The following is a 9,479-nucleotide window of genomic DNA, read 5'->3' as shown; positions in this document are numbered from 1 at the left end:
TAATAAAATTGAGAATGTTCTCCCTGGAGAATGGATGTAGGCAGGAGGCAGGGGAAAGTGGAAGCAGGAAAAGAAACGATTAAGGGCTCCCTGAACATACTTGAACTAGAGTATCCATGAAAATGAAATGAGAATTATCCTACAAGGCCCCTCCATAAGGTTAAACAAAGACCAATATATGGAGCTTCCTGGGAAGTCAAAATGGGATCAGTAACAGAACTTGGGAGCCTCTGAAGCTACCCAAAAGTGAAGCATGCTGTGAGGCCTGAGTCATCCGTCTGCCACCAGGAACAGCCAGGCCAACGAAACCGTCAGAGGCCAGAGGCTGGTGCCACAAATGCATGTGCCAATTCCCCAACCCCTCCAAGCACTTCTAGAACTCAGAGCAGCTTACATGGGTGGCTGTCCCTAGGAAGAGCCATGCAGTGCTAGCACTCTGGCCCTGCTGTCCAAGCGCCTCTCCTGGGGGACACTTGGCACACTGCAAGCTTAGTCATGATGCATCAAACAATTCATTCAGATTTCTTCAATTCCATTATCAGGCCCTTTGGGAGCCAAATGGGAAAAAGAATCAGTTCGTGTGCTGGCTAAAGAAGCAGCTGTGTCCAAATAGCATGGCCCCCATTAAAATACTGACCTGTTGTCCTGCAGTCTCCCAGGCCAGAGCTGCCATGTTGCCAGAACATTCAGACAACCACACTGCTTGGTCATATGTTGAACACTCTGTATACCCACTGAGACAGAACCTCCCCCCCACCCCGAGAACCCTCTGCGCCAGCCCCATCCCCATGACCCCCTGGACTGCTCTACAGTCTAGCGATCCAGGGGTTAATGCCTGGCTCAACAGGAGCCTGGCCCAACAGCCAGTCACCAGTTGTGGAATATTCTGACATCGCCCTATACATTGTGGACAATCCCCCAGGACCCGCCCATCAGGTGCTCCTTGCTTCTTGCACATGTCTGAGAGTTCTTTCCACACTGAGCACAGCCTCCTCAGGAGCTGGGAAGACGAGGGAAACCATCTCTTTCCCAAGCACATCTGGCTTTGTATGGCCTTATATCCTCATCTCCTGCCCCGACCACCTTCCCTTTATAAGAGAAGAGAGCCTAGAAGAGAAACAGAATAAAGAGGGAAGGACCAGGTTTGGGGTGAGAGTACCTGGGACCAGCAGCTGGGTTGGGTGGGTGCACCCTCTAGACAGGACTCTTTGGCTCCACATGGAAAGAAACAGCCTTGGGGTGCCTGGGTAGCTCAACTGGTTAAGCGTCTGACTTTGGCTTAGGTCATGATCTCAAAGTTCATTAGGATTCTCTCCCTCTTACTCTGTCTCTCCCCCACTCACACTCTTTCTCTCTCAAAATAGATAAACTTTAAAAGAAAGAGAGACAGGGGCGCCTGGGTGGCGCAGTCGGTTGGGCGTCCGACTTCAGCCAGGTCACGATCTCGCGGTCCGTGAGTTCGAGCCCCGCGTCAGGCTCTGGGCTGATGGCTCGGAGCCTGGAGCCTGTTTCCGATTCTGTGTCTCCCTCTCTCTCTGCCCCTCCCCCGTTCATGCTCTGTCTCTCTCTGTCCCAAAAATAAAAAAAAAAAAAAAAAAAAAAAACGTTGAAAAAAAAAAAAAAGAAAGAAAGAGAGACAGAGAGAGGAGGGGGGAAGGAAGGGAGGAAGGAAGGGCGAGCCTTTTTTATCCTCCTTCCCCTTGGGAATGGGGAGTTTATTTGTTCTCCCTGAGGGATAGTGAGCGCCTCAAGGCTAAGGACAGATTCGCAGGTCAAGCAGATAGGCCTGACTCAAATCCTGGCCCTGTTGCTCACTACCTGTACATCTGTGAGGTAACAGAACCTCTCAGAAACTCAGTGTTTTTTTTGTTTTTTGTTTTTGTAATGTTCATTTATTTTTGAGAGAGACAGAGCATGAGAGGGGGAGGGGCAGAGAGAGAGGGAGACACAGGGAGAAGAAGGTTCCAGGTTCTGAGCTCTCAGCAGAGGGCCCGACGCAGGTCTCAAACCCACAGACCACGAGATCATGACCTGAGCTGAAGTCAGACACCTAGCCGACTGAGCCACCCAGGTGCCCCAGAACCTCAGTTTCTTTATCTGTAAAACAGGAATGAGAATAAGAATCGTACCTGTCTCACAGGGCTACCATAAAGTTGAAAGAGATTAAAGCACATAAAACACGTAGTCTGATCCTTGGCATTCAGTACTGAGTAAATGTGGGAGTTAGATCTCACTAGAGAAACCCCTGCCCCAAAACCTGGCAGATTAACCTCTGACTAAACACTCATCAAACTGAATCAAGCTGCAGTCTGTCAGGAATACTCACCAGCTCCTAGGTCTGTCTGAAAGAGGATTCTGGGGTGAAGGCAGCTGTCTCCCAGCACCCCCTCACCTCACCTGTGTCAGCAGGAGCCAAGGTCAAGGAGATGGGGGCCTCCCCATCTAAGATCTACCAGGGGAGACAAGAGCTCTGAAGAATTCAGAGAGCCTAAGGCTCATGCTCCTTCAGCCCCGGGGCAGGGGGTATGCAGAAATGAAGGAGAGAGGGGGGACCTCCCTATGAGCCTTGCTCCCATCTCTACCAGGCCTAAAAGCTTTAGCCTGAACACCCTAGTTTCTCTCTGACACCTACCTACCCTGCCCTTTATGAAGGGCCTCCTCTAAAGGGACTTCTTGCTCTGAACCCAGAAGGGAGTTAGACCCACGCCTGTCACATCTGGCCCTGGCAGCCTCCACTGACTGCTTAACCAAAGACAGGACTACAGGTGGCCGTGGTCTTAGACGCTAACCCCCAGCCAGCCCAGGTTCCTGGAGCCAAGCCTATTCCGACAACTCAGTCAACAGTCAGGCATCTGTTGTGTGCCGGGCTCTGCACCCCTTACAGGGGAAAATGAGGCACTCCATCTGCGGAAGGAGGTGGGGATGTGGGGGGATGGGAGATCACTGTGCCCATGCCAGTTTTCTAAGGCTGTGGCAAAGGGCCACAGGGATCTCTCAAAGATGCTTCAGTGGGGACGCAGGACTAGCAGCATGTCCATCACAGAAGTGCTCACAGACCAGTAGAGAGGTGCCCAGGGCAGAGGACAGAGAAATCCACAGAATGTGGGTCATTTCCAGTGAGGCAGGGCAGGGCCACAGGAAAAGCAGGGATGAATACCTGAAGCCCGGGGAGTGTTGAAGGCCTTGCATCTGGGATCTGAAATGAGCACCCCCAGGGATGCTGGGAGAAACACCGACTTGGAGAACACCTGCCTGCAGAGGTCAGCGGTCAGAAGCTGCTCTCAGGCCACACTACTCCCCATCCATGGAGCATGCAGTGATCTCAGACTCTGGAGAACCCCGGGTAGCTCAGGTACACAGTCTCCTCTCTGTTAACAGGCTTCTGAAGAGGCCAAGCCCCAAGAGGTGGGTCTGATTGCTTTCGGGGAATCATGGTGCTGCTTTGGGCTTGGATCTGTGATTCTGGCCAATAACATGCAAGCCTGCTGGAGGGCCACTGGTCAAAGGTTCCTTGCAAGGAAGCAACAGCCATCTGATGGCAACCATATGGATGTGGCATCTGGAGATACTGCATCCATCTAGTGACCCTGAGGGGCGCCATCCTGGCGGCAAAGCTGAGGGAACCTCAGAGCAGGTAGAGCTGGAGCTCAGGGGACTCCCTGCCTCTGGACTCATGACTAATAGTAAATCCCCTTAGTGTCCAAGCCCAGCCACTAGGGGTTTTGTTAGCTGTGGGCCTTCGGAGAGATTTAGAGACCCCATCTTCTCTCTCCTCCCCGCATCATGCTTGAAAAATATCCAGAGCCTCGGGTTGCCAAATAAAACTAAGGTTAGCAAATAAAAATATAGGACACCAGTTAAATTTAAACTCCAGGTAAACAATAAATCGTTTTTCTAGTATAAGTGTATCCTATGCTATATTTAAGACATACTTCTACTAAAAAAATTATTGCTTATCTGAGCCCCAAATTTAACTGGGCATCCTATATTTGATCTGGCAACTCTACTCCAAATCTCTCGTTTTCTCTCGCTTAGTAGTGAACTATCCTCCAAAAAGGTTTCAACACCCTGAGGGGCTTCTGGGATAGCACCAATACACCCCCTCACCAAGCCCCAAGTTACCACTCTGCATCCCCCTCTTCTCTGCCAGGTCTCAACAAATGGTGAAAGAGGAACGAGAATGAGGAAGACCAAAATATCACCTTCATGGCTGAGAAAGCGGATGGGGGATCTGACTGAGCGCTGCAAGCATCTGGGCTCCTGATATTGAACCTCAAACTAGACAGAACACCCACCCAGTCTCAGGCATCCCTGGACCCTCCCAGGCCTACTGTGGGCACGGGAGGGGGCTGCCATTCCCCCAACTAACTCCATGACCAAGAACAATGGAAACTCAGGCAGAGGTCTAGGCTTTGGGCTTGCAGAGACCTGGGTTCCAATCCTGACACCCCACTTAGTGGCTTATGTGACTTTGGGCAAGCTGCTTTCCCTTCCTGAGGCTTCATTTCCCTGTGTGTGAGGTCAGGATTGAAATATGTCCCTATTTTTGATATATTACTTACTTTAAAATACTTAAGTATAGGGGCATCTGAGTGGCTCAGTCGGTGAAGTATCCGACTCTTGATTTTGGCTCATGATTCGTGAGATCGAGCCCCACGTGGGGCTCTGCTCTGACAGAATAGAGCTTGCTTAGGATTCTTTCTTTCCTCTGCCTCTGTCCCTCCTCCCACTCACATGCACACACACTCTCTCTCTCTCTCTCAAAATAAATATTTTTAAAACATTTTTAATAAAATAAGGATAAACAATGTGAAACAAATGTATATGTGCATATGAATTAATTTTCAACTTCACCCTAAGGCAATTATTGACAATTGCAGTTCCTTATCAGGAATCCACATCCTAGTAGGTGCTACCAAGGGCTTCAAATATCCTATGTAAATGTGCACCGTAGGGTCTGTAGACTAACCTAATGAAGGGCAGACATGCTTGTCATGGGTGAAATGACAGAGGCTCCGGAAATGGGGCTGGCTGGAAAAACTGTCCGGCATTCTAGCCTTAGCATAAAAGGAGTTCAAGAATCCAAAAACCCAGCCACCTAGCAGAGTGCTGGCATTCGAGTTCCTTTGGTTCTGTGTGCCCACCTTTTACCTAATTGGGGGGGGGGGGTGTCTGTCATCCGATCTGCCTCAAAGGGTGGCAGGTCCTGCCATCAAAGCAACATTTCCTCCACCTGGCGTGTTCTTATGCACAGAGCTTGCCCAAGTGCCAAGGGCAGGGCAGGGAGCACCCTGAGCTTGTAGGAACAGGTATGCCACTTCAGCAGTCACTGACCTACAGGTCTTCATGTGGCAGAGACTAAGACTAGCCTGAGACTCACACTCATTGCCGTGCATATCCAAGTAGCAAGAAGAAGATGCGGAACTCCAGCCCAACTGTGATCACTGGAAGCTCTATATTAACAACAGCAACAACAAAAACCCTGACGGTTGTTGAACGGCCAAGTTGACTTAGACTCCTTCCCAGCTTCTCCTTCTGGGTTATTGGGAGGATTCATGATAAGAAAGAGACATAAAATACTGACAAATGTTGTATTTATTCATCCTTCTTTTTATTATTTGGACCTCCCTCTCCTTTAGTCAAAGAACCTCTCCAAGCTGGGGAGAGGAGCCGGGAAGAGGAGGGAGGAGGAAAGAGGGGTGTCGTTTGCTGAGATTTAGAAGAACACAGCATGTCCAGCCAGCAACACCCCCAGTCCCCGGAGGCTGCAATGTATTAAATCTCAGGGCACACGGGCTCAAAAAGGCTCTCTCACTGGTGGCAAGAACACACCCAGGGCCCTCTGTGACCAAGGTCCTGAATTCCCATCACTCTAATCTTGTGGTCACACATGAGCTGCTGGAGACCTCTGCCCTTCCCCACCCACCAGTGACAAATGACATTGAGATATGGATGTTCTTGATGTGGCCAAATTTTGTCATGGAGATATTTTGATGATTGTAAGAATAATAGCATCAGAAATAATCGTTGTAGTGTACCTAGAACATAGCAAAATAAATGCTAGCTGAGCTCTTCACGTGAATGTTCTCGTACCACAATACGTTATGAAATCTACAATGGGGAATATGAACCTTTAAAAAATTAAGAAATAGGGGTGCCTGGGTGGCTCAATCAGTTGAGTGTCCAACTCTTGCTTTGGGCTCAGGTCACAATCCTAGGGTCACAGGATCGAGCCCTGCATTGGGCTCCATGCTGAGCGTGGAGCCTTCTTGAAATTCTCTCTCTCTCCCTCTGCCCCTCTTCCCTACTCACTCTCTCTCTCTCTCGCTAAAAAAATAAATAAATAAAATAAAATAAAAAACCAATAATAATAATAAAAAACTTAATTAATTAAGAAATGTGCCCAAACTCATGGAGTAAATGGTAACTGGGATTTGAACTCAAGTGATCTCATCCCAGAACCCATACTCCTAACCATCGGTTTATAAAATACCAACAGAATTTGGGGTGGAAGATACAGAAGTAGAAAATCAGATTCTAAAGTTCAAAAAGAGACATAAACAAACTAAAATATCCATGGAAACTCTGAAAAATATCTAATGAAGAAGAATATGCTCTATATCCCCAATAATTAAATCAGTGTGTCACAGCACATGCCCAGACAATTCTCCCAATCAAACAGAAGAAAAATGTGAGAAAGAGACCCAGCTACATGTGGAATTGAGCATTTGATAAATGTGATATCTCAGATCAGGGAGGGAAATAGGGATGAATCAATAAACGGTATGGGCCAATTGGGTGGCCATCTGGAAAAAAATAAAGTCGGCCCCATGCTCCATACCATATACAACTGACAAACTCCAAACTGATCAAAGATTTTAAAGTGAAAAAATATGAAATCCTAAACTCAAAGAAAAAAGAAATGTCTAAGCCAGGGGTAGACATCTCTAACCAAGACTCAAAATTCCAGAAGTCATAAAAGAAAAGACAGATCAGTTTGACTAACACAAATTAAAACTTCTGCATGGAAAAAGTGATAAGCAAAAAAAATCTGGGAGAAAATATTTATAACCCATATCACAGAGAGAGGGCTAATCTCTCTAAAATGTGCAAAATCTTACATACTGCCAAGGAAAGACAAGAACACAAATGGGAATGAGCAGACAGTGCATAGAAAAGGAAACAGAAATGGCCCTTCGATATATGAAAAGATGCTCAACCTGATTCATAGTAAGAAAAATGTGAGGGAAAACTTCTTTGAGATAATACTGTTTATCTAGCAAGTTGGCCAAAAGCCAAGAGTTTAACCCTCCGCTCTATTGGGAGCCCGTGGAGAAATAAGGTCCCTCACACATCGCTTATGGAAAAGCCCCCTTGAAGGGCAATGTGGCAACATCGATCAGAGTTACAAATGCATGTACCCCCTCACCAGTAATCTCACTTCTGGGAACTTACCCTACACACGGACTTGCAAACATTGTACTGACATGGTTATTCACCGCAGCATAATTTGTTACAGCAGAAAAAGATGGGAAACGGCCAAATGTTCATCAATAGGGCCTGGCTAAGTAAATTATGACGTTATCATACATCCACTCAATGAGGCGTTGCACAGCTGTTTGGAAAAAAAAATAAGAAAGAAGAAGCTCTTTATGCCCTGATACAGAAAGAACTCCAAAATATATAGCGAGGAAAGTGCAGAACAGTGTTTATAATATGCTACTTTTCATATAAAAGGGGGGGGGTATTTTTTTAATTTACTTATGTTTTCAAGAGAAACTAAAATTAACAAAAGAAACAAAACTGATTGCCTATTAAAGGTGGGAGACAGGAACGGCACAGAGGGCGACTGAGGTAGGAGGGAGAATTTTCACTCTCAATCTTTTCTTTAACCATGTGAATATATTACTATTTCAAAAATTAATATTTTTAAACATTTTGATGTTATGTTTTCAACTTATTCACCATTTACCAAGCGCTATGTGAAAACAGACATCCTCCCCCACTCCCTCAGCTGCCTGCCATCCCAGACCCTCAAGTGAAGCTCAGGGACCATTTAAGTTAAAAAAACAAAAATGAGGGTCAGGGCACCTGGGTGGCTCAACTTGGAAGCATCTGACTTTGGCTCAGGGCATGATCTCACAGTTCATGAGTTCAAACCCCATATCGGGGTCTCTGCTGTCAGCCCAGAGCCTGCTTCAGATCTTCTGTCCCCCTCTCTCTCTGCCCTCCCCTGCTCTCTCTCTCTCTCAAAAACTAAACATTAAAAAAAGTAAAAATAAATAAATATAAATAAATGAGGGTTAACAGTAACTGCTGGGTGTGTTACTTGGAAATTAAAACAGCAATTTTTGCATCTTGATGAGGTCATATCAAAATGTCCCACATCCAGTCATACAGGCAGAAAACCGCAGAGAGCACCCCCAAGTTCAGAATCCAAAGCACATCCCCGCCCCATACTCTGCCTCACCCCCTGGTGCTTCTGAGGCCTGGTTGAAGGTGTTGCACCTTCACCTCACCTGGGGCTTTAAAACTTACACCAATGCTTAGGGCATCTGGGTGGCTCAGTCGGTTAAGCCTCTGACTTCAGCTCAGATCATGATTTCACAGTTCTTGGGTTTGAGCCCATCATTGGGCTCTGTGCTGACAGCTCAGAATGAACCTGCTTTGGATTCTGTGTCTCCCTCTCTCCCTGCCCCTCCCCCGCTCGACTCTATCTCTCTTAAAAAATAAACAAACGTTAAAAAAAATTTTTTTTTAAAACTTATACCAATGCCGTGACCCACCACTAAACTGCTCAGACCAGGCCAGACCTCCCCCTGTGATACCTGCTTTCACCCCAGACACTGGATGCAGTTGTAACTGCCCATTTGTGCATGTGATCGTCTGATTAGTGTTTCGTGCTCTTGGACTGTAAGGTGATGGGTGTAGGATCAATGTTTTCTTTGCTCACAGTGTGTCCCACGTGCCTAGCAAATAGTTGGTGCTCAATAAGTATTAGATGGATGAATGAATGAATCCTGGGACCGGGAGAAAGAAGCAGGGCCGGGGGGGCAAGGAGATAAGGCAATAGCTAGGCCAGAAAGAGGTCCCTTCCAGGACCCCTCGTTGAGGCACCTCTAGGCCCAGCAGCCCACGGTGAGCTGTGACAGGGAAATCGCTTTCTCTAGGAAGCTGATCAGTCCCACCAATAACCAGGTTAATATTGATGCTCAACTCTGAGCAGTCGCTGAAGACTGTCTGATTGGCAGACAATCCTAAGTGCAGCCCACAGCAAGGAGTGAGGCTGGGTCACCCTGCCCTGGACACCATGACTTCCACAGCCCCTAAGAAGCCCCATATGTGCACAGGAGAAAAAGCAATCAAGTGGTGAGAGGCCGTATGCCGGAGGTCCTGCCCCACCCTCTCAGCCTTTCTCCTTGGCGGGACAAAAAAGGAATCAGAACTGACTTCTGGGCTCAGCCCGTCACTGTGCGACT

The sequence above is a fragment of the Panthera uncia genome, chromosome D2, assembly GCF_023721935.1.
Source record: "Panthera uncia isolate 11264 chromosome D2, Puncia_PCG_1.0, whole genome shotgun sequence".
NCBI classification, from domain to species: Eukaryota; Metazoa; Chordata; class Mammalia; order Carnivora; family Felidae; genus Panthera; species Panthera uncia.
This window is presented reverse-complemented; position numbering follows the sequence as displayed.